This window comes from Adiantum capillus-veneris, chromosome 29 (assembly GCF_014529385.1).
Source record: "Adiantum capillus-veneris isolate H3 chromosome 29, ASM1452938v2, whole genome shotgun sequence".
In the NCBI taxonomy this organism is placed as follows: domain Eukaryota; kingdom Viridiplantae; phylum Streptophyta; class Polypodiopsida; order Polypodiales; family Pteridaceae; genus Adiantum; species Adiantum capillus-veneris.
The window spans coordinates 82985768-82994987 of NC_140959.1; the positions used below are offsets into that span (position 1 = coordinate 82985768).

A 9220-nucleotide genomic window follows, 5' to 3' on the forward strand; every position below is an offset into this window, starting at 1 on the left:
AGGCTCAGGGAGACCCCAACAAGCTCATGACAGCTCTTCTGCTACTACCTTTCCTGCACCAAACTGGGGGGAGAGAGAGAGAGAGAGAGGGGGAGAAAGACCCTATGCTCGATCGCGTGCACTAGGTCTGACATCGGCGAAAAAAATCTCTCCGATCCTCGTAAATATATCACCCAAGCGTAATAGATTGGTTATGCCATTTCCCCTTGAATAAAAGGTCTTCAGTTCAACTCCTCGGCGACAAGATCTTTAAGGTCTCTTGGGATAGTTTCCTGCAACATTAAAACTCTCTTCTTCTTCTTCTTCTTCTCTCTCTCCACGTGCCTCCCCACCCCTCTTTTTCCGCTTTCAAATTTGGCATGACCTACCCCTAGTGACCCACCCCTTTTCTTTTCCCTTCACCTTTCCCTTTTCCTTTCTTTGCCTCCACAACTAATTCATCGATTGACTTAAAAACAACGTTTTGAATTCAAAATGCCCTTCCCTTTCACTCTGGTTACTGGGTCTATACTCTTTTTGTTTCTCATTAGATAGAATCTCCACAAGATCCCTTAGAATCTCCAATTAGCATGTCCATGCACGTCACCATCTAAAACCAACCTTAACGAGTAGCATGTGAACTCATCATTTAGATACTATGAAACTCAAGCTAAACCACTAGGCTATACGCCTTGCGTGCCCTTAGGCCTCCCTTCAGCACTTAAAAAAACAAATATCCCTCCCCCCCCCCCCCCCCCCAAAAACCTTTCCCTTTTTCTTTCTCCCCCCCCCCCCTCCCCCCCAAAAAAAAAAAAACTAATTAATTAATGCCTTTGTGAAAAAGTTGTGTAGGGGACCTACTAGGTCTATGCAACACACATTAATTAATTTCATATGAAGATTCTCCACCCGCTTAACTTTTAGAACAGGCAGTTGAGTATGAGCTGTTGCACACAACACTCTCTCCTCCATACCCGCCTTCTTGCACATGCCATCCACCTCTGCTGCTCGTCCTCACCCTGATGCTCATGCTCCGGACTGCCCCTGCTCGGCACTGATTCCACTGATGCAATCCAACTCTCATACTCGTCTTCACCCTGATCCTCATGCTGCGCACTCTCCCTCCCCGCCTCAGTGCGATTCTCCATCGAGCCTGCGGCGGACAACAAAGCCCCACTCAAGCCTAACGGACGACCTGCACACAACCGTGACGCATGGCAGCGGCATAGCGAACCTATTCCACCGAACTGCATCTGTTCGGCCTCTCTCTCTCTCTCTGCCCTCATAGCAGTACTCCCACCATCACTTGCAGGCCTATGCGCAATCAGCCCCTGACACTGCACTCATCGCCATGGCATTGACCATCAGAGTGTCTGTCTCTGTGCGAGTGTGTGGGTGTCAGAGAGAGAGAGAGAGAGAGAGAGAGAGAGAGAGAGAGAGAGAGAGAGAGCCCTTCACTGCACGCGATGGACCGCAGGTACAGACAATAAAAAAAAATCATTCACCGCCGCTCTCGCTCCGGTCGCCATCTCTTCAACCTCGGAGTTCCTGCGACACTCCACGTCCTGCTCCTCTCTCTTATCCTGTCTCCTACACTTGCCACATTTCCCTTTTTTTCCTTTCTTAGACACGAGAGCATCCCCTCAGATTCCTACCAATTGACCTGCTTCCCAAAATTAGGGACACATACTTGGCTCTACTCTTTTTGTTTTTCATTAGATAGAATCTCCCCAAGATCCTTTAGGATCTCCAATTAGCATGTCCATGCTCGTCACCATCTAAAACCAACCTTAATGAGTAACATTTGAACTCATCACGTAGATACTATGAAACTCAAGCTAAACCACTAGCCTATACACACCCCCCCACCCTTCCATTTTCCTTCCCCCCCCCCCAAAACTAATTAATTAATGCCTTTGTGAAAAAGTTGTTTCGGGACCGACTAGGGGCAAATGTCCCAATTTGACCCCCCTGCACTAACTATTGGTTTATGCTAGACTTGATGTGTCATATTAAATGTTAGAACATTTAAATGGTCCCAAATTTAAATGGTGAGGAATCACGAAGGCCTGTTGATAAAGTGAAGAAATGTTTGTAGCTGATATTATTTTAGGGTTTGCAGTGGACGTTAGTAAGTATATAGTGCAATGGTTATACAAAAATGTGAAGTTAGTTCTTATTGTAATGTTGAGTAAGGTGGAACGTCAATTATACTGGTGAACACCTATTCTTTATATGGTGCACTCTTCATTTATGTCACTTCTTGCGACATAATCACACTTGCATTTTCAAGCATGTGGCTACACATAACCCCATGCATGTTTGTGGGTCCTCAAAACACATTTATACCTTTATGAATCTAGAGCAGCATCGCAAACCGTCTCTAAGGATAATGTGATGTAGTTATTTCTAACATATTGATATGTTTCTTGAGTTGTTGTTTACATGATAAATAACACATCAAATAGCATATGTGACTCGGGATAAATGATGCTAAAGCTGCTCTACCAAAGCATTTACAATAGCTCAATTGTATAGGGTGGCTCCTGTAATTAAAAACTTTAACTACATGTCAATTAAAAATTTTATGGCCCTTCATGGCCTTTGTTGTATATTATGGAGTGATGTAACTCTTTGAGAAGATATTTTGTAAAGTAGATAATTGATTAGTGTATCTATGAAGTGTTGTGGGAATTTCCTCTGTACCCCCAAGGGTTTTTTCATCCAGGGACCTCAATTTGAGCAAGGGTGTTGGAGCTTTGTATAGAGTTCACCCTCATACTATATATATATAGGTTGAGATCTCCACTTTATATGTACACTTACTGTGTAGAGTAATCACACTTTTGGGTTGCAACGTTGTGGTGTCTCGTTTCTATGATCCTCTTGTATATCAGTGTTGCTCCCTTGTCTCCACTCCTTTCAACACTTTTCACACCAAGCTCGCAAGGCCTCTAGGCCTTAGATCAATTTCAAGTAATTCTAAGGGAGGTTGCCCATGCCCCCCCCCCCCCCCCCCCCCCCCCCCCCCCCCAAACCTCTTTTCCTTGTGATAAAAGCCAAGCAACCCACTCCAAGAGATCAAATGAGCTCTCCACAAATTGATGAATTTATGAACTTTTCATAAACTTACAAAAATTTGCAGGCAAGCGAGTATACAAGATAATCAAAGTTAGAGAACTTCACCATAGCCAACACTTTGGAGCAAGCTTTGCACAACGAGAAGGCTTCCAACAAAAATTCAAGCAGTAGCATACGCTTCATTGGCAACAATCTCAAAGGGAGCTTCGACGACAATAGAGTTTTGCAAGATTTCTTGATTTTAAATGCTCAAAATTGACAAGATCTTTTCGGGCAAAGGTGTTGTGCTTTGGCTAGACACATTAGCAGTTGGAGATGGTCTCGCGATAGCGGGAGGCACTATGGATGGAGCAACTGGGGGTGGTCTAACAATAGGTGGAGGTCCTATGGCCACAGTGGAAACGTGAGCAACATGGGGTGTATGAGCTACAATAGAATGTCCTGCAGCAGCTGTACTAGAGCCTTGGGCAATGGGAGAGGGACCACAAACTGAACAAGAACGTGTGAAAGTACTGGCAATAGGTGAAGGGCTGACACCAAAAACCTGCACAAATGGAGCCGATCGCGCACCAATAAGCGGTTGCATGGGAGCCCTAGGAGCTAAGAGTTGGGCAGTTGGAGCAATAGGCTACAAATTATGGGGGCGACCTAGAGTCGCAGCCACAGGGGGTGTATGGGGATCACAAAAAGTTGCACTATGGTCTTGGGAGTCCCCGATAGAATCATTAACTTGGGAATCTAGCTAGTTTTCGTCCTGAAGCATACTCAAAAGCTCGCATCACTCCCCACTTGCGTGCTGAAGACCACGTCCTCTCCCTAGACTCACTCTCTTCCTGAACGCTATTTGGCCTAGTGCCCCCCCACGACCGTTTTGGAATGCGGCATTAAAATGGCTCATTGTTCACCCTGGCACCCACACATCCGTCCAAGTCACAAAATGTTATAGTGCAATAAAACAAATTTTAATATTGAGTGTGTGTTTGTGCGAGACAATGAAACCAGTCTTCATATATTAAGATTTATTCATTGTGTGTGTGCGTGTGTGTGTGTGTGTGTGTGTGTAAGCTGCATAACAACTTAACAAATTGGCAAGCTGGTGGCAATACAATATCGTGAAAAATGTATGTGTGATTGACAGAATTCATTGCATTTTTAATAGTGTTTGTTGAACAGCACGTATCCTTTGAGTATCATCAGAAATGTTAAAATTGTGTATGTGAGACTTCATAACCATTTGGCAAGCAACTATGGAAAGCAAAAAAATATCACGAATGAAGATTGTATCTGTGGATGTATATAAGCTTCATATGTTAAACAATTCCAATGGGATAAAACTTCAATGGAAACTTTAGTTAGTCCCTTGAAAATCAATAGTAATATGCAGATTAAAAATGAAGTGAGCTACTCACTAAAACAAATACTCATACCAGGCAGCCAAATAACGATTGAAGACAACAATTAGATGTTACGCCAAAAATATAAAATGAAGACAACAACTAGATGTTACGCCAAAAATATAAAATCAAGACAAAAAATTGGTTGAGTTGAGTTGGTAAACTGGCGGCCTTGGCCTTGCAATCAGCAGTGGGAGCTCGCAACCTACTTGTGGGCGTTGCAGTAGGAGCCCTCCTTGCTACAGGAAAACAGAGAGCCACAGGAATCTTGAGGTAATAATCTACACCAGTAGCAGGGCTGAAATGGAATTGCTATATTGTTAGAACGATTAAAGCAATCTAATTACCTCAGGTATTGCAGTAGAATGAGCTTCAAGCTGCGCTCATAAGAGCTGCGCGAGCTGGAAACGGTGCGCTCGTAAGAGCTGCGCATGCAAGCTAAAGCACTTGGGCATGCGAACCCTGGAGAAAACAGGCATGCAACAGAACTGCACGAGCTGCATGCGCTATGGAAGGTTGACGAAGGGGAAGAAACAACTGCAGGTGCGCATGTGAAATAGCCGCGAGAGGAGGGGAAGGCCGTTGGCAAGGCGCGCGTTGATTGGTTGGAATGAATGAGCACGAGATGGCTGGGAGAGGCGAGGGTTGGGCTACAACGGCCAGCCAGCCACTCCACGGCGAAAAAAAGGAAGTGCCGCATAATGAAGCGCCCCTGCACGATTCCTTTTGGCTGCCGTCGCCTTGTGCTCATGCTAAGAAGACAACGTACTGGCAGGCTCACAGTGCGCGTTCAGAGATCCACTCTTAGGAGAGAGCTCATTTCAGGCTGGCAGGGAGGCTAGGCTAGCCTCGTGAGTCGTGACTCGTTTAGACTGCGCGTCTGCAGCCCAAAGGCCAGTACCCTTCTCCTTTTCCACAGATCTCCCACGCGTGTAAACATAGGCAATGCTAGGCATGCCGTGCGAAATTCTACTTGGAGCCGTCTACTTTCTGCCTCGCGAGTTCACCTGCAGCGAGTTCACCTATTGTCGCACGCCTTCTCCCAAATGCTGGCCGTCCACATGGACGCCATCCGTCAAAGACCGCCTAACCTACCCCAACACTAAGGCCTTCCCTTAGCAGGCCAAAAAAAACCCACCACCAACAAACACCCCGCCCCCCCCCCCCCCCCCCCCAAAAAAAAAGTTCAAAAGATCAGATCCTTTCTTTTTCATGCCTCAACTCTCTCCACATTCTCTGCTTAGTAGCATTATTCTTTGGGCTTGAGTCCTAGAAGCTAGCATCATTAAAAGTAAAAGGTCAATGGTTCCAATATCTCCATTCTTATCACATAGGAATGCTTAAGCAAAAAGCGAACTATATAAGCCAAATATTAAAGTGCTCAAATCAGTCTCCAAAACGTTCATACACTAGGACCTCTTTTAAGAAAATCATGCTCGATTCATGTTCCACTGGTCAACTTTGGCCCCCTTTATCAATGAATGTATTCGGCTATATGTGTCATAGATGGTGTTTTGATGTGATGGGAGCATGGATTTCATTGTAACTTTTTTTGGTTTTTATATAAATCACTCACTATTGTGAGCTTGGCAAAAAACAAAATTAAAAAAATCATTATAAACATTAAACAAATTCCATAGTCTATTATTTGTAGTGAACAATACTTGAGAAGAAAGGGAAGGGGGACTTGGGTAACCCCCACACCGAGGGGGTAATCATGAAAGAGCAGATAAATTGATTGATGTGATGTGGCGTGCCTCACGCACACGTACTAGAGAGTGGGGGGTAATCCACTCATTTTGCAACTGTTGCAAATGCACCTCTTTGAGATGCAATTATTGGTGTGTGGTTGGGGTAAATGTCTTCTAAGCCAACCACACACCAGGATGAAGAAAACTACTCCCACTAATGTCATTTATGGCTAACATCCGGAGGCAAACCTCCTCTTTTTGTGGAGAGACAGACAAAGGTGCTCATTGGATGATCGTCGCATCATTGAATACACACCTAATGTAACTTGTGTAGATTGTCCTATACACTCTCGATTGTGAAATCATGCACTATATGACCTCAGAATGCAAATATTATATGCTGTGAAAATTTAGAGGCTTCAGCTTATGTGTCATAGAATTTTTAGTGTATGAAAAACTTGGGAAAATAAAAACCTAAATGTACTCCACAAAGATGCATTATTCCACTCATAAGTGTAAAACATGGAAAACTATGGATTGATGAAGCCTTCAAACTAGTGTTAGAAAAAAACCGGGGTACAATGTATTTTAACCGGTTAAAATCGTAAAATCTTGGTTAGATTTTGAGCTTGCCTTAAAGAAAACCGGCAAATTTACACAAGTTTTAGTGTAAATATCGGCAAAAGCTTCAAATTTTGACCTAAAAACCGATAGAATTTCAAGTTTGCTCTTATTTTCTTCGGTTAGGAAAAATATATTTTTGTAGCCCTACTTCAAACACAAACGTGCAAACCTAAATCTATTCCACATTCCAATGATTAGTGTTGAACATGGAAAAGGGTAAAAAATTTATGTCAAGTTTCAACTTTCAAGCAAGTGAAGCAAGTGGATGAAATGATGAGTTTCTCAAGCACTTTCACAAAAGCTATACATTTTTGTATCAAGGTACTTGACATCAACGCATGTGGCTCCATTATGCCAACATGTGAGCATTTGAGATATTTTAAAAGCATTTGAGATATTTTCTATCAAGGTACTTGACATCAACTCATGTGGCTCCATTATGCCAACCCACGAGACTAAGTGACACACAAGATTTAATGTTGGGGGGGTGAGGGGATCTACAGTTCACGAGTGTGAGGCGAGATCTCGAGGTGGGCTAAATCCGAGTAGCACAAAAATCGAGACGGACAAAACCCAAGCAATGTAAAATTTTGGCCGGTCGGTTTTGAACCCACCCCCTCATAACCTAGGTTTTGGGTCACATGAGCTAACCAACTCACCCACGCGTACATGTTATACGCAATCTATTTTTATGATGTATTATGCTTAAAAACATGCACTATCAGTGTTTAGGGGGTCCAATTTGTGGTCGGGTTTAGTTTTTAATAGGACTATTGCAACTACGATTGCATAAAATCTCGTGTGTGAACTTCACAACCATGGATCCCCTCACCACCCTACGTTCAATTTTGTGTGTAACTTAGTCCTGAGGTATGCCAACATGTGAGCATTTGAGATTTAATTTTTTTTTTAATTTTACTTATATATATATATTTTAGTAGTGCTTACAAATGATGAGCCAGTGTTAGGGAAAACTTTGATCCCAAACATATATAAAACCATTTAAGACAATTCGTAGCAAGTTTGCAAGTTAAATGACTACCATACACTATTTTCTTGCAAAATCGAGCGGCCATTTTCCTTTTTATTTTCCTCTTAAACAAGCAGTGACAACGTTTTCATTAGATGGAATCTAAAGGGATCCCTTGGGTTAAGAGAAAGAGAAAAGAAAAAGAAAAACTTTTTCTTTATTGATTTCTTTAAAGAGAAAAGGGGACAAGAGAGGAGCAGTCTCACATGGTAGGGGCTGAACAAGGCTTGGACATCGACGTCGATGCATGGAGGAGTGGGTAGCCAGAGCCCCGATTTTTTGTTTTAGTTGGGGAGGGGAATTTTTTGGGGGAAATGACCAACTTATTTGTGAAACCCCTAAAATTTCAAAAATTTTCAAATACCCATGTATCTATTTTGGTTGGATTATCTAGATTTTCTAAGCTTTATTCCTTTTTCAGAATTGAGATCCGTTTTCAAGTGCTTGGCGAAGAGAGGGAGGTTGGTCAATGAAGGGCATGTTTCTTGGTCATCCACAGAGGCACTCTCTCTCCCTCGCACGCGCTGGTCTGTAGGGCTGCTTATAAAGCTGATAAGGTGACAAGGGGGGTAGGGGCCAGGCGACGCCTACATGCAATCTCTCTTCGTTAACGCACAACCCATGCTTGTCCAATGCTCGGACGGAGGCAGAGACTCGATAGTCAAGCAGAGGCATGATAAGGGGGGTTGGAGCATCCTGCAAGGGAAGCGGATGCATTGGCTTCTATGCATCTCGCGTGGGCAAAGCAAGGCAGACAAAGGAAACGAACTGGGTGGATCACAAAGGGGTGGGAGAACCCTCAAGATGAAGGGGATGCACTGACGAATTCTCTACATCATGCACAAGGAAATTTTTAAGAATTTATGACAAAATGTCTTACAACCAGGAATATTTTAGACATTTTGGAAAATTTGAAGGGCATTTTGGGAATTTTTGAAATTTGAGGGGTATTGAAATAAAAGGAAAAGGTGATGGGAAGAAAAGAGAAGAGAAGGGAGAGGGGAATATTTTTTTTTTTTCAATGTTAAGGCCACCGTAAAAGCCACGATAGGCTTGTAGCCTAGTGGTTTAGCTTGACCCTTATAATTTCAACGTGATGGGTTCAAATATTGAAAGTTGAAATTATGTGGTTTTGTGCAGCCTTTGAAATGCAAAGTGGGTGGAGTATCTTGTCTAGATTCCACGCAAAGAATTGAAGTAGAGCCAGTACAGTAAAAGTAAAATAGGAATTAGCTATCTTGAATTTCTAACCGGCTCAAAGCTAAGTTGAGGCACACTTTTCCCGAACACCATGGTGAGCAGATTATATAAATCAACCAAAAATTTACATCAATTAGTGTCGTGCATTACTGCATGGTAAATGCCTTTAGAATGTGGTTTCCAAAAGAGTCTACTCCCGGGCCATCTCCAAGCGTCCCATC

General features: G+C 43.1%; 1 long non-coding RNA gene across 1 annotated transcript; it reads right to left on the bottom strand.

Moving 5' to 3' along the window:
* Nucleotides 1-4544: 4544 nt before the first annotated feature.
* On the bottom strand, nt 4545-5592 carry LOC147419488 (uncharacterized). Its single transcript, XR_015187128.1, has 2 exons — nt 4802-5592; nt 4545-4693 (listed from the first exon to the last, which is right to left on the bottom strand). It is a non-coding gene; the product is annotated as an uncharacterized LOC147419488 (long non-coding RNA).
* Nucleotides 5593-9220: the final 3628 nt, after the last annotated feature.